Here is a 27,400-nt window from a genome sequence, read left to right as displayed (position 1 = left end):
GGAATGTGTTTTGGGGTGAGTTCATGTGAGATTTTATTTTTTGACACAAGTTAGTGGAATATGAGACTTTGTAAGAAAAAACAAACAAAAAATATATATATTTCCGCTAACTTGGGCCAAAAAAATGTCTGAATGGAGCCTTACAGGGGGTGATCAATGACAGGGGGGTGATCACCCATATAGACTCCCTGATCACCCCCCTGTCATTGATCACCCCCCTGGTAAGGCTCCATTCAGACGTCCGTATGATTTTTACGGATCCATGGATCGGACCTGCAAAACGCATGCGGACGTCTGAATGGAGCCTTACAGGGGGGTGATCAATGACAGGGGGTGATCAGGGAGTGTATATGGGTGATCACCCCCCTGTCATTGATCACCCCCCTGTAAGGCTCAATTCAGACGTCCGTATGATTTTTACGGATCCATGGATACATGGATCGGATCCGCAAAACACATGCGGACGTCTGAATGGAGCCTTACAGGGGGGTGATCAATGACAGGGGGTGATCAGGGTGATCACCCCCCTGTCATTGATCACCCCCCCTGTAAGGCTCCATTCAGACGTCCGTATGATTTTTACGGATCCATGGATACATGGATCGGATCCGCAAAACACATGCGGACGTCTGAATGGAGCCTTACAGGGGGGTTATCAATGACAGGGGGTGATCAGGGAGTGTATATGGGTGATCACCCCCCTGTAAGGCTCCATTCAGACGTCCGTATGATTTTTACGGATCCATGGATACATGGATCGGATCCGCAAAACACATGCGGACGTCTGAATGGAGCCTTACAGGGGGGTGATCAATGACAGGGGGGTAATCAATGACAGGGGGTGATCAGGGAGTGTATATGGGTGATCACCCGCCTGTCATTGATCACCCCCCTGTAAGGCTCCATTCAGACGTCTGCATGTGTTTTGCGGATCCGATCCATGTATCCGTGGATCCGTAAAAATCATACGGACGTCTGAACGGAGCCTGACAGGGGGGTGATCAATGACAGGGGGGTGATCAATGACAGGGGGGTGATCAGGGAGTTTATATGGGGTGATCATGGGTGATCAGGGGTTCATAAGGGGTTAATAACGGGTTAATAAGTGACGGGGGGGGGTGTAGTGTAGTGTGGTGTTTGGTGCGACTTTACTGAGCTACCTGTCACGACTGTGACTGATCCAGACAGGTCTGGGAGGAGAAGGTCGCAGCTACTTGCTACTCGCGATAGCTTGTGAGTTTGCTCTGTGGTCCAGGGTATGTCATCAGGGTTTTGCCTTGTGAACCTTTTTGTCCTGACTGGGAGTTTGTAGGCATCCTTCTCAGGTGAGTCCTGTCTGCCACTCCCAGCTACTATATTAGTTTCAGTTTCACTTGCAGTCATTGCCAGATATAGTCCTTACTTCCAGTGTTATTCTGACCTTTGAAGGAGATCGTTTGATGGTATTGCTGTGGAGCTCTTGTCTGGCGTGGACTGTCGTTATTGGGATCACCTTCTCTGCTCGTGACTGGATAAGTCTATTCTCTGTTATAGATTGTTTGTTTGTTGCTGTCTTCCCCTGTTGTTCTCCTAGACATGAGTGATGGTGACTAGTGCTCCCATCTGCCTTTCCCCAGTCTAGTCTTGCTAGGGTGACTGAGGGTTTAGGCATCCTGCTCGCCGCACGGGTTCACACCCCGTCTAGGGTATCAGGGCAGACAGGTGCCAGCTTAGGGTTAGTCAGGGGTGGCCGTTCTATCTCCCATCCATAGATAAGGGTCCCCCTTCCCCTCCGTCTGGTACGACACGACTGCTGCTGGGATAGCAGTCGTGACACTACCTGTGTCCTCTGGTGGTCGATCCTAACAAAAGGGACCACCAGAGGACCAGGTAGCAGGTATATTAGATGCTGTTATCAAAACAGCGTCTAATATACCTGTTAGGGGTTAAAAAAATCTGATCTCCAGCCAGCGAGCGATCGCCGCTGGCAGGCTGGAGATCCACTCGCTTACCTTCCGTTCCTGTGAGCGCGGCGCCTGTGTGCGCGCGTTCACAGGAAATCCCGGCCCTCGCGAGATGACGCGTATATGCGTCGTTGTGCGCAGGGCTGCCTCCTCCGGACCGCACATCTGCGTTAGGCGGTCCGGAGGCGGTTAAAAAGCACCAAACTGATGTAAACCATTCTATAGTGTAAAAAAAAAATTATGAAAAATGTGCTAGTGTATGAACAATAAACCAGATTAAGTGTAGAAAAATTATATAAATAGTAAAAACAAGCAAATATGAAAATATGAAAGAGATCAAATATATCCAAAAGTGGGAGGCAATTATAGCGATAAAAAAAGTAAAAGTGCAAAAAAAAATCATATAATAAATAATCAAATACATAGATGCATCAAGGGTAAAAAATTGGTATGGCAAAGATAAAATATTCAGTCGATGAGGCCACCCAAGCTGAAACAGATTAATGTTGATTGCCAATATTCTAATAGCAAATTTCTATCGTGAATATTGGCACTTCGTGACTTAGCGAATATCTAGAATATAGTGCTATATCTTCATAATCGCGAATATTCTAGATTTGTTTTCATCAGTACTCATGATCCCTTACTGCTTCTTGCTTGTGGGCCAATGAGAAGGCTGCAATATATTTTACTTTAGGAGTAGTGTTGATCGCAACTTTTTGTATCGTGAATTTTTATTGCGAATTTGCCGATTTTCGCAATCAAGAAAATAATGATCACAAATTTGCCAATTCGCGAATATATGACGAATATTCGCCCAAATATTCAAGAAATATTGTGAATTTGAATATTGCCCCTGCCACTCATCACTGAAACAGATCCAAACTGATCCAAACTTAAACCAAAATGGTTCATACTCCAGGCTAATAACTCAGACCTCAAACACCTTAATACAAAATACTTTAAAATACAAAAAACTTAATTCGTAATAAGAGCCACTTCACTTAAAGGACCCATCTACAAACAGAGAAAGAAATCTGATTCAGACCATATGGCATCTGTGTCTGTAATTTAATATTCCTGATACATTACCCCTCCAGGATCCAAGTGTTACCTTGTCAATCCCACGAACCTTCAAGTTCTGCCATCTATTTGAATGTGTCTCCAGAAAATTTTGTGGAGTCATTTTCAATTTGGTAATCTTCTCCAAGTCATTTTGGCCAATCTTGGATGCTGCCCTGATGTCTTTTTGATGTTCTTGGATTATAATTCTTAATTCATGAGTCATTATTCCAATATACACTCACCTAAAGAATTATTAGTTTCACCTGTTCTATTTCTCATTAATGCGATTATCTAGTCAACCAATCACATGGCAGTTGCTTCAATCCATGTAGGGTTGTGGTCCTGGTCAAGACAATCTCCTGAACTACAAACTGAATGTCAGAATGGGAAAGAAAGGTGATTTAAGCAATTTTGAGCGTGGCATGCTTGTTGATGCCAGACGGGCCGGTCTGAGTAGTTCACAATCTTCTCAGTTACTGGGATTTTCACGCACAACCATTTCTAGGGTTTACAAAGAATGGCGTGAAAAGGGAAAAACATCCAGTATGCGGCAGTCCTGTGGGCAAAAATGCCTTGTTGATGTTAGAGGTCAGAGGAGTATGGGCCGACTGATTCAAGCTGATAGAAGAGCAATGTTGACTGAAATAACCACTCGTTACAACGGAGGTATGCAGCAAAGCATTTGTGAAGCCACAACATGCACAACCTTGAGGCGGATGGGCTACAACAGCAGAAGACCCCACCGGGTACCACTCATCTCCACTACAAATAGGAAAAAGAGGCTAAAATTTGCACAAGCTCACCAAAATTGGACTGTTGAAGACTGAAAAAATGTTGCCTGGTCTGATGAGTCTCGATTTCTGTTGAGACATTCAAATGCTAGAGTCCAAATTTGTCTCAAACAGAATGAGAACATGTATCCATCATGCCTTGTTACCACTGTGCAGGCTGGTGGTAGTGGTGTAATGGTGTGGGGGATGTTTTCTGGTCACACTTTAGGCCCCTTAGTGCCAATTTGCCATCGTTTAAATGCCAATTGGCCATCATTTAAATGCTACCTGAGCATTGTTTCTGACCCTGTCCATCCCTTCATGACCACCGTGTACCTGATCCTCTGATGGCTACTTCCAGCAGGATAATGCACCATGTCACAAAGCTCGAATCATTTCAAATTGGTTTCTTAAACATGACAATGAGTTCACTGTACTAAAATGGCCCCCCACAGTCACCAGATCTCAACCCAATAGAGCATCTTTGGGATGTGGTGGAACGGGAGCTTCGTGCCCTGGATGTGCATCCCTCAAATCTCCATCAACTGCAAGATGCTATCCTATCAATATGGGCCAACATTTCTAAAGAATGCTATCAGCACCTTGTTGAATCAATGCCACGTAGAATTAAGGCAGTTCTGAAGGTAAAAAGGGGGTCCAACACCGCATTAGTATGGTGTTCCTAATAATTCTTTAGGTGAGTGTATATTAAGCCACAAGTTCAAGTGGCGTAATATACCATATAACCCCTGATATATTCCAATTTTAAAAAATGTACAACTTTGTGGCTTTTTCTCCCCATGGAGTCACCAAAACTGTCCATACAGAACATAACACCACAGATGGTGCAGTGGCCACAAGGGAAATAACCCCAACAAGGGCCCTTAGAACCAAAAATAAATGCAGATTTGGTAGGCACTTAGTGGCTACGCACAAGCAAATCATGCAATGTTTAACCTTTTTGGCCACAAATGTTAGTATAGAAGATAAGTTTCCCTTTATGTCATTATCTGACAACAGGATTTTTCCAGAACTTAGAATAAATGGCATTAATATTCCTCCATTGTGTATTGTAATTGGTCATCACTCAAACATTGTTCGGAAGTTCTTCTTACCTAAGGAGACAACAACCACGTCTAGTCTGCATTTTTTGCCCAATAATGTTACAGATTTAGAATAGTTTTTATAAAATTCTCACAAGCATATTTACTCATGAGAGTGCTGACATATTCCACTGCATGTTACAGACATTATCATCACTCACTGTTCCCAATAGGGCTCACAATTTGAGTTTCCTATCATTATGCCTTCTGAAGTACCCAGAAGAAAACCCACACAACCATGATGAGAACATACAAACTCCATGCAGATGTTGTCCTTGAGCCAGGTTTGAACCTAGGACCCTAGTAACGCAAGGCAGCAGGGCTAACCACTGAGCCACCATCTTGCCCATATGGGAAGTAATCAGTTAACAGTCAGTGTTGACAGCCATATTTGCTGTAAAGTTTTTCCTATTTCATGGCTAGCTTAATTCAGCTGCTTAGCTTATCAAAGTCACTGCCATGTTGCAAATTCACAGTAGCTGTTCCAGTGGAACTTGGTTAATTAAAGAAGCAAGGTGGCAGCTGTTAGTCTATATTCCCAGAATTAGCTTTCTAAAACACATTTGCATTTGTTAATCCAGCCGGATGCATAAACAGTGTTAATGTAAAAGCAGAATAATGATATTAGTAATAATAAATGTGCTTAGCCGCTGCTATAAGACTGATTGATTTTATTAAGGTTTTTATTGAACAGATTCATAAATTACTCTGTGTTCAAAGATGATCACCTTAGGGCAAAAAACAACAAAATGCATCACTAGTTCATTAATTCCTTTTCTAGTTCAGTCACAGAGGAAGGTATCACGGGATTTCTGCAGGATATACTTTGTTATTACTCTCTGAGGAGGGGACAACAGAATATTACAGAAACCCTAATATTTCACAGAATACAGAGCTCTCTTGCTCTCTCTGTATTCCACACCACACACACACACGCTCCTTTTACTTCCTTTATTTCCTGTTCTTCCCATGCTCCATTCCCCTATTTTCCTCGACTCTGTTTCTCTGCCTTCTTCCTCATTTTTCGGTGTATTTTCTCTACCTCTCTCCATTGCTTTCCTGTTGCCTAGCTTTCCATCTGTCTCCAATGTTCATGTATCTATCTGTATATACAAAAAAGGCAAAAATACATAATACAATATGGCATGTGTCATGCACAGCAAAGTATTGAACCTTTTTTTATGTACTCATTGGACAAGTTATTTGAAAATTAAAATGCAAAAAACTGCCACAGTTACAGTCCACAGAAATACTTTAAAGGTGTTGTTCTGATCTCGCTGTTTCCACAGCGAGATGGTACTAAGCCTTGGCCCCATGTTGTCAGGCTGGGGAAACAACTAAGCAGGCAGGCACTTCACTGTTTTCTTGTAGTAGTGAATGGGAGCTAAGCAAACAGTGTAGCAGAACAAGCTACACTGTTTCTGTAACTCCATGACAATCCCTTTAAAGAAGTTTTCTGAGCTTTTTCTCCGCCACCCCCTCCGATCAGCTGTTTGAAGAGAAGGCGGGTGCGCAGCGCGCATGTGCCATCTCCCTTCTCTCTTTCTGTCCGCTGCTGCTGTCCCATAGTAATACAGCAGCAGCAGGAAGAGATACAGGGGAGGGCACATGTGCACTACGTGCACAGTCTCCTCATATAGCTGCTCGGTGAGGGTGCCGGGTGCACCCGCTGATCTGATATTGATGACCTATTCTGAGGATAGAACTTGATAATGGATGTCGGGCGGCACTGCTGTTATGGGTGCACGGTCCGCGGGTGTCCCCCAGGTACTTGATTAGAAGAAAGAACCGGCACTCCTTGCGATATAATTATCAGTATTTTATTCGCCACTCATGGATAGAGGTGACACGCGTTTCGGCACATGCAAGTGCCTTTGTCAAACTCATGCAGACAGCAAGTGGCAATGAAATGAACATCAACATATGTTTAAATAGCCCGCCCCTCATCACATGATAGAAGCCTTCAAGTCATCTAATTCTGACGTCATGTTGGCAAGGCAACCAAAGTATGTTTACTAACATCCAGGAGAAAGGAAATAAATGTGATCCTTCTGTATCATCGAGGATCGCTAAGTATCAGTTACACTGTGGAGACACATAGAGAGCATGGAAACAAAAAATGATTACCTGAGGAAAGGTCATCAACAAAAAAAGACTGGACAAACCCTTTACGTTTATACAAATGCAGTTTTTCATGCATTTTTAAATTGTGTGAACATAGCCTGTATAAAATCCACATAGAAAATAACATGCAGTGAAGATAATAAATCCACAGCATGTCAATGAATGCTGCAGATTTGCTCTTTAATGCATATGGGAAAATCCAAGGCAAATGCATAGCAAAATCTGCATCATATTTCACTCTTTTTGCGTGAATTCCTTTTGGATTCTTCTGCTCATTCATGGCAAAAAAAACAGAAAGCAGAGAAAGTTGGTAGTCAAACAATGATGGGCGGCAGTGGGGTAGAGAGGGTCAAGTTTTGGGAACAGCTCAGGGCCTATGCTCTATTTAATCTACCACTGCCCACCTTGTATCATCCAGCTGGAGGTAAAATGTGTAGTGGTGCTTGTAAGTTTGTGAACCATTCAGGATTTTCTATATTTCTATCAGATTTTCACACTAAAAGTCCTAAAAGTAGATAAAGATAGCCAAACGGTCATTGATTTATTGAGGAGAATGATGCAATATCATTTGTCTGTGAGTGGTAAAAATATTTAAAACTTTAGGATTAGGATAATTTGAAGGTAAAATTAATCAGTGGGATGACAATCAGATTTGAGTGGGTGACCAGTTTTATTTAACCACTTCAGCCCCGCTAGGTGAAACCCCCTTCATGACCAGAGCACTTTTTACACTTCGGCACTACACTACTTTCACCGTTTATCGCTCGGTCATGCAACTTACCATACAAATGAATTTTACCTCCTTTTCTTCTCACTAATAGAGCTTTCATTTGGTGGTATTTCATTGCTGCTGGCATTTTTACATTTTTTGTTATTAATCAAAATGTAACGATTTTTTTGCCAAAAAATGACATTTTTCACTTTCAGCTGTAAAATTTTGCAAAAAAAACGACATCCATATATAAATTTTTCGCCAAATTTATTGTTCTACATGTCTTTGATAAAAAAAAATGTTTGGGCAAAAAAAAATGGTTTGGGTAAAAGTTATAGCATTTACAAACTATGGTACAAAAATGTGAATTTCCGCTTTTTGAAACAGCTCTGACTTTCTGAGCACCTGTCATGTTTCCTGAGGATCTACAATGCCCAAACAGTAGAAAAACCCCACAAATGACCCCATTTCGGAAAGTAGACACCCTAAGGTATTCGCTGATGGGCATAGTGAGTTCATAGAACTTTTTATTTTTTGTCACAAGTTAGCGGAAAATGATGATGATTTTATTTTTTTTATTTTTTCTTACAAAGTCTCTACAAATATACACTAACTTGCGACAAAAAATAAAAAATTCTAGGAACTCACCATGCCCCTCACAGAATACCTTGGGGTGTCTTCTTTCCAAAATGGGGTCACTTGTGGGGTAATTATGGGGTAATTCCACTACACTTGTGGGGTAATTCCACTAACTTGCGACAAAAAATAAAAAATTCTAGGAACTCGCCATGCCCCTCACGGAATACCTTGGGGTGTCTTCTTTCCAAAATGGGGTCACTTGTGGCGTAGTTATACTGCCCTGGCAATTTAGGGGCCCATATGTGTGAGAAGTACTTTGCAATCAAAATCTGTAAAAAATGACCGGTGAAATCCGAAAGGTGCACTTTGGAATATGTGCCCCTTTGCCCACCTTGGCATCAAAAAAGTGTCACACATCTGGTATCGCCGTACTCAGGAGAAGTTGGGGAATGTGTTTTGGGGTGTCATTTTACATATACCCATGCTGGGTGAGAGAAATATCTTGGCAAAAGACAACTTTTCCCATTTTTGTTATACAAAGTTGGCATTTGACCAAGATATTTTTCTCACCCAGCATGGGTATATGTAAAATGACACCCCGAAACACATTCCCCAACTTCTCCTGAGTACGGCGATACCAGATGTGTTGCACTTTTTTGCTGCCAAGGTGGGCAAAGGGGCACATATTCCAAAGTGCACCTTTCGGATTTTGCAGGTCATTTTTTACACATTTTGATTGCAAGGTACTTCTCACACATTTGGGCCCCTAAATTGCCAGGGCAGTATAACTACGCCACAAGTGACCCCATTTTGGAAAGAAGACACCCCAAGGTATTCCGTGAGGGGCACTGTGAGTTCCTAGAATTTTTATTTTTTTTTCACAAGTTAGCGGAAAATGATGATTTTTTTTTTTTCTCTTTTTTCCTTACAAAGTCTCATATTCCACTAACTTGCGACAAAAAAAAAAAATTCTAGGAACTCGCCATGCCCCTCACGGAATACCTTGGGGTGTCTTCTTTCCAAAATGGGGTCACTTGTGGGGTAGTTATACTGCCCTGGCAATTTAGGGGCCCAAATGTGTGAGAAGTACTTTGCAATCAAAATGTGTAAAAAATGGCCTGCGAAATCCGAAAGGTGCACTTTGGAATATGTGCCCCTTTGCCCACCTTGTCTGCAAAAAAGTGTCACACATCTGGTATCGCCGTACTCAGGAGAAGTTGGGGAATGTGTTTTGGGGTGTCATTTTACATATACCCATGCTGGGTGAGAGAAATATCCTGGCAAAAGACAACTTTTCCAATTTTTTTATACAAAGTTGGCATTTGATCAAGATGTTTATCTCACCCAGCATGGGTATATGTAAAATGACACCCCAAAACACATTGCCCAACTTCTCCTGAGTACGGCGATACCAGATGTGTGACACCTTTTTGCAGCCTAGATGCGCAAAGGGGCCCAAATTCCTTTTAGGAGGGCATTTTTAGACATTTGGATCCCAGACTTCTTCTCATGCTTTAGGGCCCCTAAAAAGCCAGGGCAGTATAAATACCCCACATGTGACCCCACTTTGGAAAGAAGACACCCCAAGGTATCCAATGAGGGGCCTGGCAAGTTCATAGAAATTTTTTTTTTTTGCATAAGTTAGCGGAAATTGATATTTATTTTTTTTCTCACAAAGTCTCACTTTCCGCTAACTTAGGACAAAAATTTAAATCTTTCATGGACTCAATATGCCCCTCAGCAAATACCTTGGGGTGTCTTCTTTCCAAAATGGGGTCAGTTGTGGGGTGTTTGTACTGCCCTGGCATTTGAGGGTCTCCGCAATCATTACATGTATGGCCAGCATTAGGAGTTTCTGCTATTCTCCTTATATTGAGCATACAGGTAATGAGATTTTTTTTTCCGTTCAGCATCTGGGCTGAAAGAAAAAAATGAACGGCACAGATTTCTTCATTCGCATCGATCAATGTGGATGAAAAAATCTCTGCCAAAAAAAAAAAATGGAGGGGAAAGGCGTCTGCCAGGACATAGGAGCTCCGCCCTACATCCATACCCACTTAGCTCGTATGCCCTGGCAAACCAGATTTCTCCATTCACATCAATCGATGTGGATGAATAAATCATTGCCGGGATTCTTTTTTTTTTATTTTTTATATATATATACAAAGTGTTTGCCAAAGCATAGGAACGCCGCCTCCTCCTCAGCTCGTATGCCTTGGCAAACGTATCTGTCACTGCAGAGGAGAAAATCCCGTCTTGCAGCGCCGCATACACCGACTTGCGTGTAATCTGACAGCAGCGCAATGCTGCTGTCAGAATGCACATCGGTGCTGCAGCTAGTAGATCGGTTGGTCCACCTGGAAGGTAAAAAAAGAAAAAAAAAGAAAAAACCAGGCCGCAACGCAATAATTTTATGAACTTTGCAACAGAACATATAAACTTTAACTTTTTTAACTGAACATTAACGTGTTTGCTTACTGGTGTATTTTTTTTTTTTTTACCTTTATAGAACAAACCTCTCCTTCCCCATGGGTCAATGTGCAAAGCGCAAATCGCCCAAAGATGTGGCGAAGTGCGTTATGCACTTTGTCCCATGTGAAAGGAGACGTTTGCAGCAGCAGTGAGTGAATGGGCCCTAATAGCCCTGTGTGCCTGTCCTGGTGAGATGATCCCTATGCTAATAGTGTACCTGTGAGTGGTACTTCCGGAAACACTCTCCAAAGCATAGGGCAGGGTGGTCCGGACAGTCAGGACAGAAATAGCGGGTGTCACGCCTTATTCCACTCCTGCTACAGACACGACATCTTTTTCGGGGTGACTGTTGGGTTGAGGTACCAGGAACGACATTGGGGAAATGTCGCTCGTGTAGACGGCTAACTACACTGGTGGTTGGGGCCACGGAACCTCCTGGATACAGGAAGTTCTCGATGATCTCTTCCTGAAATTTGAGGAAGGATCCAGTTCTCCCAGCCTTACTGTAGAGAACAAAACTATTGTACAGAGCCAATTGAATTAAATATACAGACACCTTCTTATACCAGCGTCTGGTGCATCGGGAAACTAAATACGGAGACAACATCTGGTCATTGAAGTCCACCCCTCCCATGTGGAGGTTATAGTCGTGGACTGAGAGGGGCTTTTCAATGACACGGGTTGCTCGCTCAATTTGTATTGTCGTGTCTGCGTGAATGGAGGAGAGCATGTAAACGTCACGCTTGTCTCTCCATTTCACCGCGAGCAGTTCTTCGTTACACAGTGCGGCCCTCTGCCCCCTTGCAAGACGGGTGGTAACGAGCCGTTGGGGGAAGCCCGCGCGACTAGTTCGCGCGGTACCACAGGCGCCAATCCGTTCTAGAAACAAATGCCTAAAGAGGGCCACACTTGTGTAAAAATTGTCCACATAAAGATGGTACCCCTTGCCGAATAAGGGTGACACCAAGTCCCAAACTGTCTTCCCACTGCTCCCCAGGTAGTCAGGGCAACCGACCGGCTCCAGGGTCTGATCTTTTCCCTCATAGACACGAAATTTGTGGGTATAGCCTGTGGCCCTTTCACAGAGCTTATACAATTTGACCCCATACCGGGCGCGCTTGCTTGGGATGTATTGTTTGAAGCCAAGGCGCCCGGTAAAATGTATCAGGGACTCGTCTATGCAGATGTTTTGCTCTGGGGTATAAATATCTGCAAATTTCTGGTTGAAATGGTCTATGAGGGGCCGAATTTTGTGGAGCCGGTCAAAAGCAGGGTGGCCCCTGGGACGGGAGGCGGTGTTGTCACTAAAGTGCAGGAACCGCAGGATGGCCTCAAAACGTGCCCTGGACATGGCAGCAGAGAACATGGGCATGTGATGAATCGGGTTCGTGGACCAATATGACCGCAATTCATGCTTTTTTGTCAGGCCCATGTTGAGGAGGAGGCCCAGAAAAGTTTTAAGTTCGGAAACTTGGACTGGTTTCCACCGGAAAGGCTGGGCATAAAAGCTTCCCGGGTTAGCGGTGATAAATTGTGTGGCATACCTGTTTGTTTCGGCCACAACTATGTCTAAAAGCTCCGCAGTCAAGAACAGCTCAAAAAATCCCAGGGCCGAACCGATCTGAGCTGTCTCAACCCGAACTCCAGACTGGGCAGTGAAAGGGAAAACTACAGGTGCGGCTGAAGTTGGGGACTGCCAATCAGGGTTTGCCAGCACCTCTGGGATTCTAGGGGCTCTACGGGCACGTCTTTGCGGTGGCTGCGACGGGGTCACTACTGCACGTGCCACCGTACCAGCTTCAACTGCCCTTCTGGTGCTCGCTACTTCACCAGGTTGTACGGCAGTGCTGGTACTAGGTCCAGGGAGGGCTGGGCTGCTGGTGTATGCCTCACCACGTAATCCGACAGCACCAGCCCCACTCTGCTGCTCTTGAAGCGGATCCTGCGCAACCTGCGGTCTAGCGACACGGGGCCGGGTACGCCTGGTGGTATCAGGGGACCTCAGCCTCCTCGTCCGAACTTTGGGTCAGAGAGCCACTGCTTTCTACAGGTTCGTATTCTGACCCGCTGGATTCATCAGATGAGGGTTCCCACTCCTCATCCGACTGGGTCAGAAGCCTGTAGGCCTCTTCAGAAGAATACCCCCTGTTAGACATGTGGGCAACTAAATTTAGGGGTATTCCCTGAGACTACCCAAGAAAAAAAAAGCAAGCCTGTCTTACAAAGGGGAGGCTAGTGAAGTACCGGAGGCCGCTGCGGTTGATAAAAAATATTAAAACTGATTTTTTTATCGCCGCAGTGCGTGTAAAGTGAATGTGCAGTGATCAAAAAAAATTTTTTTTTTTGTCACTGCGGTGGGGCGGGTGTGGGCGAACGCACGTGTGGGCGACCGATCAGGCCTGATCGGGCAAACACTGCGTTTTGGGTGGAGGGCGAACTAAAGTGACACTAGTACTATTATAGATCTGACCGTGATCAGTTTTGATCACTTCCAGATACTATAAAAGTACAAATGCTGATTAGCGATACGCTAATCAGCGAATAACGGACTGCGGTGCGGTGGGCTGGGCGCTAACTGATCGCTAACTACCTAACCAAGGGACCTAAACTATACCTAAAACCTAACGGTCAATAACAGTGAAAAAAAAAAGTGACAGTTTGCACTGATCACTTTTTTCTTTTCACTTGTGATTGACAGGGGTGATCAAAGGGGTGATCAAAGGGTTAATTGGGGTTCAGGGGGGTGATCAGGGGCTAAAGTGTAGTGTTTGGTGTACTCACTGTGAAGCCTGCTCCTCTGCTGGATCCAACCGACGAAAAGAACCAGCAGAGGAGCAGGCAGCCATATATCAGATCATATTTACTAATATGATCTGATATCTGGCACTTTGATTGGCTTTTTTAAAAATCAGCAACCTGCCAGCCACGATCATTGGCTGGCAGCTTGCTGACGAAATACTTCTCGACGAAATGCCGGCGCGAACTGCGCACGCGCGGGCGCATACTCGCGTCATCTCGCGCCTCGTGAGATGACGCGTATATGCGTGACTATGCGCAGCGCTGCCACCTCCGGACCGCACATCTGCGTTAGGCGGTCCGGAGGTGGTTAAAGAACAGCGTTCTATTAAAACATCACATCACAACATATATTTGTGGAAGTGTATTACAACACAAACAAAGGAGATTTATTAGAACTTTAGAAGAAGAGTTGATACTCATCAAGCTGAAAACAGGTTAAAAAATAATCTCTAAAAAGTTTGGACTCCACCAAGCCACAATAAACACACTGTGTACAAATTGAGGAAATTTAAGACCATTATTACCCTCCTCCAGAGTTGTTGACCAAAATATTGGCGCCAAAGGCCAGGTGTGTGATAGTCAGAGCATCACAAAGGAATAAATGGTAATCTCTAAACAACTAAAGTCCTTTCTCACATTAGCTAATGTTCATGAGTATATCATCAGGAGGATACCAAACAATGATGTGCATGGAAGGACTGTATGGAGAAAGCCACTGTTCCTAAAGAAAGACACTGCTGCCCATCTGCAGTTTGCTAAAGATCGCCTGGACAAGCCAGAAAGTTATTGGAACAATGTTTTGTGGGCGGAGGAGACCAAAATATAATTTTTTTGTTTAAATGAGAAGAGTTATGTTTGGAGAAAACAAGTATAAATTCCTCATGGTTTGGTAATATGTTGCTGCATTTGGGTCGGGATGACTTGAACAAGAACAAAAGGGGAGTATAAACAGAAACTTCACTTTAAACACCTTCCCACATATAAAATATAACGTTTAAGAAATAACTTTTAAAATTTAATCTCAAATCAAGCTCAGATCAAGTAGGCCTTACAGTACATCAAAATAGCACACTTGATATCTCCAACAGCAATAACTGATAATGTCATTGATTCTACTCACGGTTTGTAGAAATCTCAGCGTTTTAGTAGAGATGCTTGGCCCCTGAAGATAGTAGATGATGATCTGAGATATACCGTTAGCAGGGAGAGAAAAAAAACGGAGTATACGGACACAAAACTTCCTATTCTCTCCCTGTTGGGCCCTTCCTAATCCTCAGCCCAGGGACACACCTTAATGGTAGGGGTTCCCTGTCCTTGTGCCTAGTCTGCAGGTCACCTACTCACACCCTTAGTAATAACATATCACAAACAGAAAACATATGCTTAGAAGATTACTATAAGTGTACTAAGCAAAGGCAATTTAAATAAAAAATAAAATAAAAATAAAGATATATACAGTATGCACAAAAAAAGGAAATTCTGACGCAGCGTTTCCCCAGTAGCAAAAAAAGACTGGTCCGTCAAGGGATTACATCACATATATCACTTGGGCAGAGTCTCAAGGTAAAGACTCTGACTTGTATGATAGATAGACAGTGGTACCTTCAGTAAGGACCATCTGGGAGACTTGGGCTATGATGTAAGCTTCTTAGGTGGCAGGTGTCTCAGTGTTCCATTTAACACTGGCGCCTTAAATACCATACACCCCCTTTAGCTCCACCCCTCTACTTCCTCCCATGACCCTAAACTGCATATCGATAAATAAACTCCCCCACTATTCCTATAAAGCTGTCATTAGCCTGATGCCTCCTATCCTGGTGCATAATGTATCATAGCCATTAAGCTCTTTCATAGTTGTATTTAGAAAACACCGATATGGAACGCATATGCCTTCCACAGACCAGAAGTACGCCCTGCATTACATCCATGCGTTCCACAGACGCCAAACTGGAAGTTGTAACATCGGAAGTGCTGTCTGGAACGCATGTGTGTTCCACAGACCACAGCACTATCGCTGTACACATATGCATGTGATGTATGCAAATGTGATCTTGATAGACAAAATGTGGAGTGTAACATGTGTTCCTAGTACCAGACTAAGCCAATAGATATGACGAAAACTTTAAGGGAGGTAATCATAGGAAGTCTATATATGGCTAAGGAGAACAGCTTAGGGAGAGTATTATATTGCAGAAAAGGGGGGGTTGGAAAAGGGGAAGATGTATTCTATTTTAGTAATAAACCACCTCTATAACATTAATACAGATTCCCTACATATTGCAGATCGACCGACTAAGGGGTAATCCATATGTGATAAGGATCACCCAGTAGTAAGTATTAAACTATAAATATTACGATGGATCTTTCTGATCCAATAGCTCTGACTAGGGTTTACATTCACAGTACAAGGGCCTATATTGACAGATATACAGAGGTATAGGTGAGGAAGAGATGGAGCATTACGGGGATGGGGATATATTCCAGTGTAAATCATATGAGCCAGAGACGGGTGAACCTAACTAGAGGAAACACCCAAATGACAGTTGTTCATTAAGACCCTCTGGATTTGATGTTCTCAATCTATAAATCCATTGGCACTCCCTCTGCAATATTTTTCTATCCCAATCACCCTTGCGTGGTAAGGGGGGATAACTTCAATAGATTGGAATTTTAATGAGCTTGGGTCCCCCTCATGAAATTCCTGAACATGATTGGCCACTGGTGTATCCATTTTATGTTTTATATCTCCAATGTGTTCACCAATTCTCTTTCTCAATTCTCTTTCGGTCTTCCCTACATAATTTAGAGGGCATTGGCAGGTGATAAGATAAACTACTCAACATGTTCTACAGTTAGAGAGATCCCTTATATCATAGATCCCTCCTGTAGAGACACTTTTGAATGTCTTAGATGTTAAAATAAAGGGGCACACCACACATCCACTACATTTAAAGGTCCCCAAAGGCCTTCTATTCAACCACATACCTACGGACCTTGGTTTCGTGTAAATACTATGTACCAAACGATCTTTGATCGATTTCCCCTTTCCTAAAAGTTATAGATGGTAGTATGTCCATTAAATCACGGTCTGTCTGCAAGATACCCCAATGTTTTCTTAGTATGTCAAAGACTTTCTTATGGGCATTATCATATGTACCAATTATCATCATTATCCTTTTTTGTTGCTCCTTTTTCTGGGGTCTCAGGAACTCATTCCTGTCTGTGGAGATGGAGTGTTTAAATGCCCCCTTGAGTGTCTCCTCTGGATACCCCCTCTCTAGAAATCTACTTTTCAGATCCCTTGATTGTTCAGCAAAGGTAGAGGAACTAGTACAATTCCTCCTGACATGTATATACTGGCCTTTTGGTATTCCTTCGTTTAGGGGTTTAGGATGGAAACTCCCCCAGTGAAGCAGGCTATTTGTAGCTGTAGGTTTTCTAAAAGTTTCTGTATGAAGCATGCCTTGCTTCCTAGAAATTTTTACATCCAAGAAAGAAATCTTACTATCACTGATTTCATATGTGAAGCGAAGGCCAATGGGATTTTGATTTAGAGACTCCATAAACGATTTGTAGGCATCGTCTGGACCATCCCATACAACAAAGATGTCATATATATATACCTCCCCCACAGGAGGATATAAGTGGTCCAAGGATCCTCCACTTGACTGAAAACTAGATGATCCTCCCACCAGCCCAGGAGCAAATTGGCATATGAAAGAGTCAAAATGTATTTTAGGAGAGACAGGACTAAACTGTATCCCCCTTGTCTCCAAGAAGGATTGTGCAGCTTTAATGCCACATTCATGTGGTATACTGCTGTAGAGGGCCTCCACATCTATAGAGGCCAATAATATGTTATCCTTCACAGCAGTATCCTGAATTTTCAAAAGTAGGTCAGTTGTATCCCTTATTAAGGAGGGTAAAGAGGATACAAATGGCCTTAAGATCTTGTCCACATAGATACTTATATTTTGGGACAAAGAATCAATCCCCAAGACGATTGGTCTCCCCTTTAGGGGATCCCTCCCCTTATGGATTTTAGGGAGAGCATAAAATGTTGGCGTCTGTGGGTTTTTCGGAGTCATGTACTTTAATTCCTCGGAAGAGATCAATCTATTTTCAAAGGCCTCTAATAGGATCACATTGAGTTTGCCTATGAAGCTTTCTGAGGGGTCAAGTTGTAGACGATTATAGCATTTAGAATCATTAAGGAAGGAACCCACATCTTTTGATATATCTGATGATTCACGATCACTATATTCCCCCCTTTGTCTGAAGGTTTTATAATTATGCTATTGTCCTCAAGGATGACTTGCCCTCATTAAACAAATAATTCTGAATTTATACCAGCACATTTTAAAGGAAATTGTCAGAAAATCATATGTTAAAGTTTTGGATCGGCCAAGTAAATTCTCAATTCAATAGAAATGTTGTAAAAGGATGTGAAGTGAGCAGTTTATGGGAGGAAACCCACCAACATAAAATAAGCATAAGTTGAAGCTGTTTTTTTTACAGAAGTATGGATAAAATTTCTCCAAGCCGGTGTGCAGGACTAATCAACAATTACCAGAAATGTTTAGTTACAGTTATTTCTGCACAAGGGGTTCACACACTCACAAACATGTGATCTTGGATCATTTTCCTCAGTAAATAAAGGACCAAGTCTAATATTTTTGTCTTATACAGTATTTAAGAATGATGTAGTTTTATGACAAATTTATGCAGAAATATAGAAAATTCTGAAAGGTTCTCAAACTTTCAAGCACCACTGTAAATAGGATGTTTGAGGAAACATTGGATACAGTGTTTGTGATGTAGCTAAGTATTTGACACTGTCCTTCACAGACATCTATTCTGTAAGTTAAGGTCCATTTGTTTTGAAGGTATAGTTTGTGACTGGATTGAAAACTGTCTGAAAGACTCCAGAAAGTTGTGGTCAATGAATTATAGTCTGAAGAGTCTATCGTTATAAGTAATTTACTTCAAGGCCTAGTGCTGGGACAATTACTATTCAATGTACTCATAAATTACATAGATGATATGATTTATAACACTGTTTCTGTCTTTGCAGATCATACCAAGCTATTTTAATGTAAAATACTCTATGGAAGATGTTTCTAAATTAGAAACTGACCCAGACACACTGGTCCACATTATTAAGACGCCAAGCTAAGTAAAGGAGGTAGTTAAGGTGATTTGTGCCCAATTTAATTAATAATAAACATCTCTTAATAAAATTGCCATAATTGAAGCTTTCTATGGGTACATCCATCTGTAATGGGAAAAAAAAACAATAGCAGATTTTTGTACAGTGTTTTCTGTACATTCTGCTGTGTGTAAATGGCAAAATGTGTATATCTGAAATGCACACTTTGTTGCAGATTTTGGTGCAGATTTGAGGATTCATATGCCATCTTGTCTGAGCTGCTGATGCAGTACCCAGACCATGGGGTATCTGCAAATGTTTTATTATGTATTGCTATGTTACACCTCAGGCCGTGTGTTCCAGCAGAAGAGGCATGGTTGGCAATGGTTGGCAGGAACAGAGCAAACCACCCTGTTCCTCCCCTCTCAGTAGGTGTGGGGTGGTCCTACTTCCTGCCAGAAGTGGTTTTAGTACAGAAAGAGAGGAGATAGGAAGCACATGCCAGAGCTCCTAATCTGAGGGACAATATCCAGTTCTCCTTTGATACCCTTACTCCAGGAAAGTTGCCATAATCAAGAACACTGCTTCCAAGAAGCTTTAGTGTGTCTAGACAGCAGAGTGATCGGCAAAATCACAGCTTTATAGACCCTGATGCAGTTGAGGGACTATGGCTTAGACACTCATCACCTAAAATAACCACCAGGCCATACTAACTCCATGTCTGTATCACACAGTCAATACAACGATCCCTCGATTACCACCAGTCATTACCTATCATCTCATTATTCCAGAAATTCTATTGTACAGAAGTATTGGCCCCTTTTACAACAATAATATGCAGAAATCAAAGAATTTCAAGTTACTGTAGAATGTGTTACAAGAGACCGCAAAACCTTACAGACAGATTGGTAAAAGCTGATATTGGTCCTTTTACACCTTCCTTAAAAAAAACTCACCCATGACTAAGTTGTGCACAGTGTACAAATGTCATCAAGGGTAATAGAATAATTCACCATCACTCTGATACACATGCATCGCCTCCCATGTTGTTTATGTAATTCGATGCATTGCGGCCTCACATACATGGGTGAAGTCGTACATGTGCTGTCAAAAAACAGAGCTACCTATTACACACTATTTCATATCTGCTAAACATAAAATTAATCAACTAAGATTCGGGGGGGTATCATGACTACATGTTGAAAACAACATGAAGCATACTGAATTTTCAAGCTCAAAACTCTTTCACCCCAGGGACATAATAGGGATTTTGACTTTTGTATCACATGAAAAAATGTTATACATATAACTAGACATATGGTTAACCTTCCCTTGCTCCATCTCTTCACAGACAAAATAAAGCATTTAGCATTGTATAATTTTCCATGTAATTTAATGTTTTCGTCCTTAAATCCACATACTGTATGTACAAACCATGAAGTGTGATATTCCCCTATCCCATGCACCTGACATGACAGCCAACACATATCTTATAATAGAATTGCTGTATTCTATAGCGTTTGCGCAGTCTTTTTCTTCCCAGGATTGTTGGGCACTTGCCAGCACCTCGGCAAACCCCGTAGCACTTAATGCGCATGCGCGGGCTGGACGTGACGTTAGACACTGTCCGCCTGAAGCTGCCAGTACTCCCGTATTCCCTTACATCCTAACCAGCAGCACAAGTGGGGAGTTCTCCCCTGTGAAACTGGTAGGACAGGTGGAATTTTTGTTGACAATAAATTCTCTACCAAGCACTAATTAAATAATTAGTAAAAACCTACCCCTATATAAGGGCAGACTGTCCACATCCCAGTGCTTTTTTTCTCTGTCCCTGTGGACAGTAGGACGGGTCAGGCTGCGGCCTGTTACCTTAAAGACATTCTTTATTTTTATATATTTTTTTCCTACCAGCTAAATCCTTGTTTTTCCTTAGCTTCGTTCCCGTCTTTCCGCCGACTCTCTTATCCCTCCAGCCTCTTGCTGTGTCCGCTGGTCGTTTGCAGTCCTCCGCCTTGCTCTGCGGTCCTGGCTGGAGGGGCAGAGCCTAACGCAGCGTTATGGTACCCGCTTGGTTGGCCGGCGCCGGGCCGTCTGCGCCCCATCGCCGGCTCCACTTGCTCTGCGATCGGTGCGCGGCCCGGCAGGAATTACGTCAGATGATGACTTCCGGGTCTCGCGCCGGTCATTTCTTTTAGTTATGAGAATAACTATGCAGCGGTGCCCTAGGAGGTGCATTATGTTAACATATTTTTATAATATATACATAAAGGCCAAAAATTCCAGTGGGATTAAGGGAAAATGTTGGTATAGAGGCGGGACTATCGGTGGGGCGGAGCTAAGGGGGAAGGTGGAGTTTTTCCACCTATATAAACCCACAAACAAGTGGAGCGCTTCCTCTTTCTTTGCAGAGAGCTATTGCTGCACTTCTGTGGCTACTGCTAAAACTTGATAAAGTTTTTTTCTTCTAGATGTCGTCTCCTAATGACGATCAGCGCGGGAAGGCTTCCCACAAGCAGAGACACCTAATCTGCGCCTCTTGCGAGATGCCAATGCCAGACTCCTATGAGTATAATAGGTGTCCACTGTGTCGTCCTCCTCAGTTGCAGCCCACCATAAGCATGTTTGGCTGGATGAAGGACTTCATGGGTAACTCCATTTCCGAAATCAAAAGTGCCTTCTCTTCCAAGAGAGCAAGAACATCTTCAACAGGTCCGGTGCCTATGGCGGAAGACCTTATCTCCGTGGACGACCACTCCTGCTCCTCCTCGGATGATGAAGACTCGCTGTACTTGTTTCCAGCCGAAAAAAAACTAAGGCATTTGCGCTCCATCCGGTAAAGGAATCGTGATGTCGAGCAAGGGGAAGCTCCACCGTCCACCTCTAGGGGGTTAAGGGCCTTCAAAGTGGACGAGAACCTTAAGAGATTGATGCTAACAGGGTGGAATCACCCGGAAAAGGGACTAGTCCGCAAAAAGAGGTTTAAACTAATGTTTCCCCTCCATGAGTCGGAGTCAGACCTTTGGGTACTGCCTCTGAAGGTCGACATCACGATTTCCAAATTGTCTAAAAGGACCCTAGTCCAGCCAGATGACGGTAGTAACCTCCAGGACCCGTTAGATCGGAAGGTTGAATGCACCATAAGGCGCAATTACTGTTGCCTCCGAAGGAGGTTGCGGACTTTGTACGCTCCCGCATCCTGAGGATTCAGTCTGACCTAGAGGCCGGGGTGGCCAGAACAGACATTCTGGATCAATTTAAAACCCTTCTCCTGGGAGCAGACTTTTTATGCGATGCTTCGGCGCAGCATTTAAAGCTGGCTGCAAAAGGTATGGCGCTTTCTTCTGCCAGCCATAGGCCCCTCTGGCTGTGCCCTTGGATCGCTGACAATGCCTCCAAGTACAATATATGCGGCCTGCCCTATGAGCCAGGGAGGCAATTTGGTTCTGAGCTGGACAGGCTCATTGAGAGCCTGGCAGACAAAAAAGGGAAAAATCTCCCTCAACAGTCCTTTCAGGGCCGCAGTAGGTCCAGGAACACAAGACCTCAGGGCCTCTCTAGGTCCCAGAGACGTCAGGGGTCCTCCAGACGTGGATGAGGTTGTGGTCGGGGCAAAGATCGCAGAGCAGACCTATGACTCTCCAGCTTACCTTCCCCCTTCCCCTCCAGGCCCTACGTGCGATGCACAACTTCTAAGTTCTCCTCCTTGTTTAAGTTTTTTTCAGCAAGCTTGGCTGCAAGAAATTTCGGATCAGTGGGTCCTAAATATAATTTTGTCCGGCTACACAATAGATTTCGTGTCTCCCCCTCAGGAGAAGTTTGTGTTAACTCGGCCTCTACCTCAAACCAAACAAAAGATCCTGGAGGACGCAGTCCTCCTTTACCTTCACAAAAGAGCCCTAGAGGAGCTTCCCTCCCATGAATGAGGGCGGGGTTGTATTCTGCCATTTTCTAGTTCCAAGCCTTCCGGAGACTGGCGCATGATAATAGATCTGCGCTACCTTAATCGCTTCATAAGGCAGAAGCGCTTCAGAATGGAGACCGTCCACTCCTTAATCAACATTCAAAATCCCGGAGACCTCATGGTCACCATAGATCTAAAGGACGCTTATCTTCATGTCCCTATTCATCCAACTCACTGAAAGTTCCTAAGAGTTGCGGTCTCCATAAAGGGTGTGGTAAAGCATTACCAGTTTGCTGTTCTACCCTTTGGCATCTCTTCCGCTCCCCACACCTTTACCAAGGTTGTGGCTCCGGTTGTTGCCAAGCTCAGGCTTCAAGGGCTAGAAATCGTGCGATATCTAGACAACTGGCTTTTAAAAGCCGCGTCTCTAGACATTCTTCAAATCCATCTTCACCTGGCTCTTCAGACTCTCCAGCGCTTAGGCTGGTTGATAAATTAGGAGAGGTCCCAGATCCTGCCTTCCACCTCCAGGGTATTCCTGGGATTTATAGTGGATTCTCAAAGAATGACGTTCTCTCTCTCCCCGGAAAGGAAAGATCGAGTCATAAGAGCCGCACAGTTCCTCATGGCACCTCAACGAGTGTCCATCAGAACACTTATGAAGATGTTGGGTTACATGTCAGCATCTGCGGAAGCAGTTCCTTGGGCCTTTTGGCACCTTTGTCCACTTCAAGAAGAAGTGTTAGCAATCTGGAACCACAACCCCAGGGGGTTGGACAAGACTCACTCCCTGTTAGTGATGAGCGGCAGGGGCAATATTCGAATTCGCAATATATTCGATTCTGCTTAAACTAATAACACACAAATAATTAAATGTTACCATGTTTTTATTGAACACACCATGTAAATATTCACAGTGCAGGTGGAAAAAAGTATGTGAACCCTTGCATTTAATAACTGGTTGAACCTCCTTTGGCAGCAATAACTTCAACTAAACGTTTCCTGTAGTTGCAGATCAGATGTGCACAACGGTCAGGAGTAATTCTTGACCATTCCTCTTTACAGAACTGTTTCAGTTCAGCAATATTCTTGGGATGTCTGGTGTGAATCTCTTTCATGAGGTCATGCCACAGCATCTCAATCGGGTTGAGGTCAGGACTCTGACTGGGCCACTCCAGAAGGCGTATTTTCTTCTGTTTATTCTATTGTTGATTTACTTCCATTCTTTGGGTCGTTGTCCTGTTGCAACACCCATCTTCTGTTGAGCTTCAGCTGGTGGACAGATGGCCTTAAGTTCTCCTGCAAAATGTCTTTATAAACTTGGGAAATTTATTTTTCCTTCAATAATCGCAATCTGTCTAGGCCCTGACGCAGCAAAGCAGCCCCAAACCATGATGCCCCCACCGCCATACTTCACAGTTGGGATGAGGTTTTGATTTCGGTGTGCTGTGCCTCTTTTTCTCCACACATAGTGTTGTGTGTTTCTTCCAAACAACTCAACTTTGGTTTCATCTGTCCACAGAATATTTTGCCATTACTGCTGTGGAACATCCAGGTGCTCTTGTGCAAACTGTAAACGTGCAGCAATGTTTTTTTTGGACAGCAGTGGCTTCCTCTGTGGTATCCTCCCATGAAATCCATTCTTGTTTAGTGTTTTACGTATGGTAGATTCACTAACAGGGATGTTAGCATATGCCAGAAACTTTTGTAAGTCTTTAGCTGGCACTCTAGGATTCTTCTTCACCTCATTGAGCAGTCTGCGCTGTGCTCTTGCAGTCATCTTTACAGGACGGCCACATCTATGGAGAGTAGCAGCAGTGCTGAACTTTCTCCATTTATAGACAATTTGTCTTACCGTGGACTGATGAACAGCAAGGCTTTTGGAGATACTTTTATAACCCTTTCCAGCTTTATGCAAGTCAACAATTCTTAATCGTAGGTCTTCTGAGAGCTCTTTTGTGCAAGGCATCATTCACATCAGGCAATGCTTCTTGTGAAAGCAAACCCAGAACTGGTGTGTGTTTTTTATAGGGCAGGGCAGCTGTAACCAACACCTCCAATCTAAATCTCATTGATTGGACTCCAGTTGGCTGATACCTCACTCCAATTAGCTCTTGGAGATGTAATTAGTCTAGGGGTTCACATACTTTTTCCACTTGCACTGTGAATGTTTACATGGTGTGTTCAATAAAAACATGGTAACATTTAATTATTTGTGTGTTATTAGTTTAAGCAGACTGTGATTGTCTATTGTTGTGACTGAGCTGAAGATCAGATCACATTTTATGACCAATTTGTGCAGAAATCCATATCATTCCAAAGAGTTCACATACTTTTTATTGCAACTGTACCTTATTACTATACTGGCCAGGAAGAAATCACCATAGCGCATGCGCAGCGTCGGCGTGCGCTTTCGGGACTGCGCGCGGCCGTCAGAAAAGAAGTCGTCTGCGCAAGCGCGGCCACCGCGATTCTGGAGAAGAGCGGTGGCCGTAACCAGGGAAGACGGAAGACAACAGTCAGGTAAGTATATGTTCATTTTCTTCTAAGAGGTGGGAATTAGTTAATTCAATATATTTAGAATAATGATCACTGTTAAATCATTAACAGATTTAACAGTGATGATTAAGATGGGAATACCCCTTTAATTTTTCTGTCACCCCACTAAAGTGATTTTTTTTTTTTGGGCTAGTGAAATTAGTTATATTGCGATATATGACAATATAATTGTGTTACTTACTTTGATCCAGCAGTTTCTGCAAAAAACGAAGTTTTATAATATGTAAATTCGGTCTCTACCAGCAAGTAGGGTGGCTACTTGCTGGTAGCTGCTGCAGAAATCCGCCCCCTCGTCGTGTTGATTGACAGGGCCAGCCGGGATCTCCTCCTCCGGCCAGCCCTGTCGGCATTTCAAAAATCGCGCGCCTGTGTTGATTCGGCGCAGGCGCTCTGAGATGAGGAGGCTCGTCTCCTCAGCACTCCCTCAGTGCGCCTGCGCCGATGACGTCTTCTATTTCGGTGATGTCATCGGCACAGGCGCACTGAGGGAGTTCTGAGGAGACGAGCCTCCTCATCTCAGAGCGCCTGCGCCGAATCAACACAGGCGCGCGATTTTTGAAATGCCGACAGGGCTGGCCGAAGGAGGAGATCCCGGCTGGCCCTGTCAATCAACACGACGAGGGGGCGGATTTCTGCAGCAGCTACCAGCAAGTAGCCGCCCTACTTGCTGGTAGAGACCGAATTTACATATTATAAAACTTCGTTTTTTGCAGAAACTGCTGGATCAAAGTAAGTAACACAATTATATTGTCATATATCGCAATATAACTAATTTCACTAGCCCAAAAAAATAATAATCACTTTAGTGGGGTGACAGAAGCCCTTTAAGGACACGGCCATATTTCACCTTAAGGACCAGGCCATTTTTTGCAAATCTGACCAGTGTCATTTTATTTCGTCACATATTGTACCGTATTTTTCGCCCTATAAGACGCACCGGCCCATAAGATGCACCTAGATTTTTCAGGAGGAAAAAAATTAAAAATATTTTGAACCAAAAGATGTCCTTTTGGTGGGGTTTTGAACTAATGGTAGTCTGTGGATGACACTATTATGGGGATCTGTGGATGACGCACTGTTATGGGGGTCTGTGGATGGCGCACTGTTATGGGGGTCTGTGGATGGCCCACTGTTATGGGGGATCTGTGGATGACACTGTTATGGGGGATCTGTGGGTGACACTGTTATGGGGGATCTGTGGGTGACACTGTTATGGGGGATCTGTGGGTGACACTGTTATGGGTATCTCTGGATGGCTCTTTTTGGGGTCTCTGGATGGCACTGTTATGTGAATCTGTGGATGACACTGTTATGGGGGGGATCTGTGGATGACACATATATAGGATCTTATGCTATGTGTCATCCACAGATCCCCTCCATAACAGTGTCCTTGTAGTGTGAATGACATCCAATACAGGGGGTGGGGGTCGCATCTGGCTTTATAATGACAGCGGGGCCCGTGCAGTGACTGTATTCTACTACACGGGCCCCGCTCACTGTATATAATCGTATCTGTAATTGTTAATATATAGAAATTCTGGGTAATCAGCGCTCGGTAGCAGAGAGGAGGGAGGAGGCAGGCCGGGAGGACGGGCGCTGGCAGCGTGAGTCACTATGTCACGAGCCTGCACCGCCCACTTTATACAGTGAGCAGGGCCTGTGTAGTAGAATACAGTCACTGCACGGGCCCTGCTGTTATTATAAAACCAGATGCTGGCCCCCAGCCCCTCGTCCCTCTCAGCTGATACACCAGCCGCTCGGCATCGCGGCGCGGCGTATCATTGAAAATTCGGCAAAATGCAGCATTCGCCTCATAAGACCCACTTTGGGGGGGGGGAGTGCATCTTATAGGGCAAAAAATGCAGTACTTCATGACACTGGTAAAATTGAATTAAAAAAATTCATTTTTATTTATAAAAAAATATAAAATTTACCAAGAATTTCTCTACTTCTACAATACATAGTAATACCTCCGAAATTGTTATTCATTTACATTCCCCATATGTCTACTTTATGTTTGGATCATTTTGGGAATGCCATTTTATTTTTTGTGGACGTTACAAGGCTTAGAAGTTTAGAAGAAAATCTTGAAATTTTTCAGAAAATTTCTAAAACCTACTTTTTTCGGACCAGTTCAGGTCTGAAGTCACTTTGTGAGGCTTACATAATAGAAAGCACCCAAAAATGACTCCATTTTACAAACTACACCCCTCAAAGTATTCAA

This window comes from Bufo gargarizans, chromosome 3 (genome assembly GCF_014858855.1).
Source record: "Bufo gargarizans isolate SCDJY-AF-19 chromosome 3, ASM1485885v1, whole genome shotgun sequence".
In the NCBI taxonomy this organism is placed as follows: domain Eukaryota; kingdom Metazoa; phylum Chordata; class Amphibia; order Anura; family Bufonidae; genus Bufo; species Bufo gargarizans.
Note: the sequence above shows the minus strand (reverse complement) of the source record.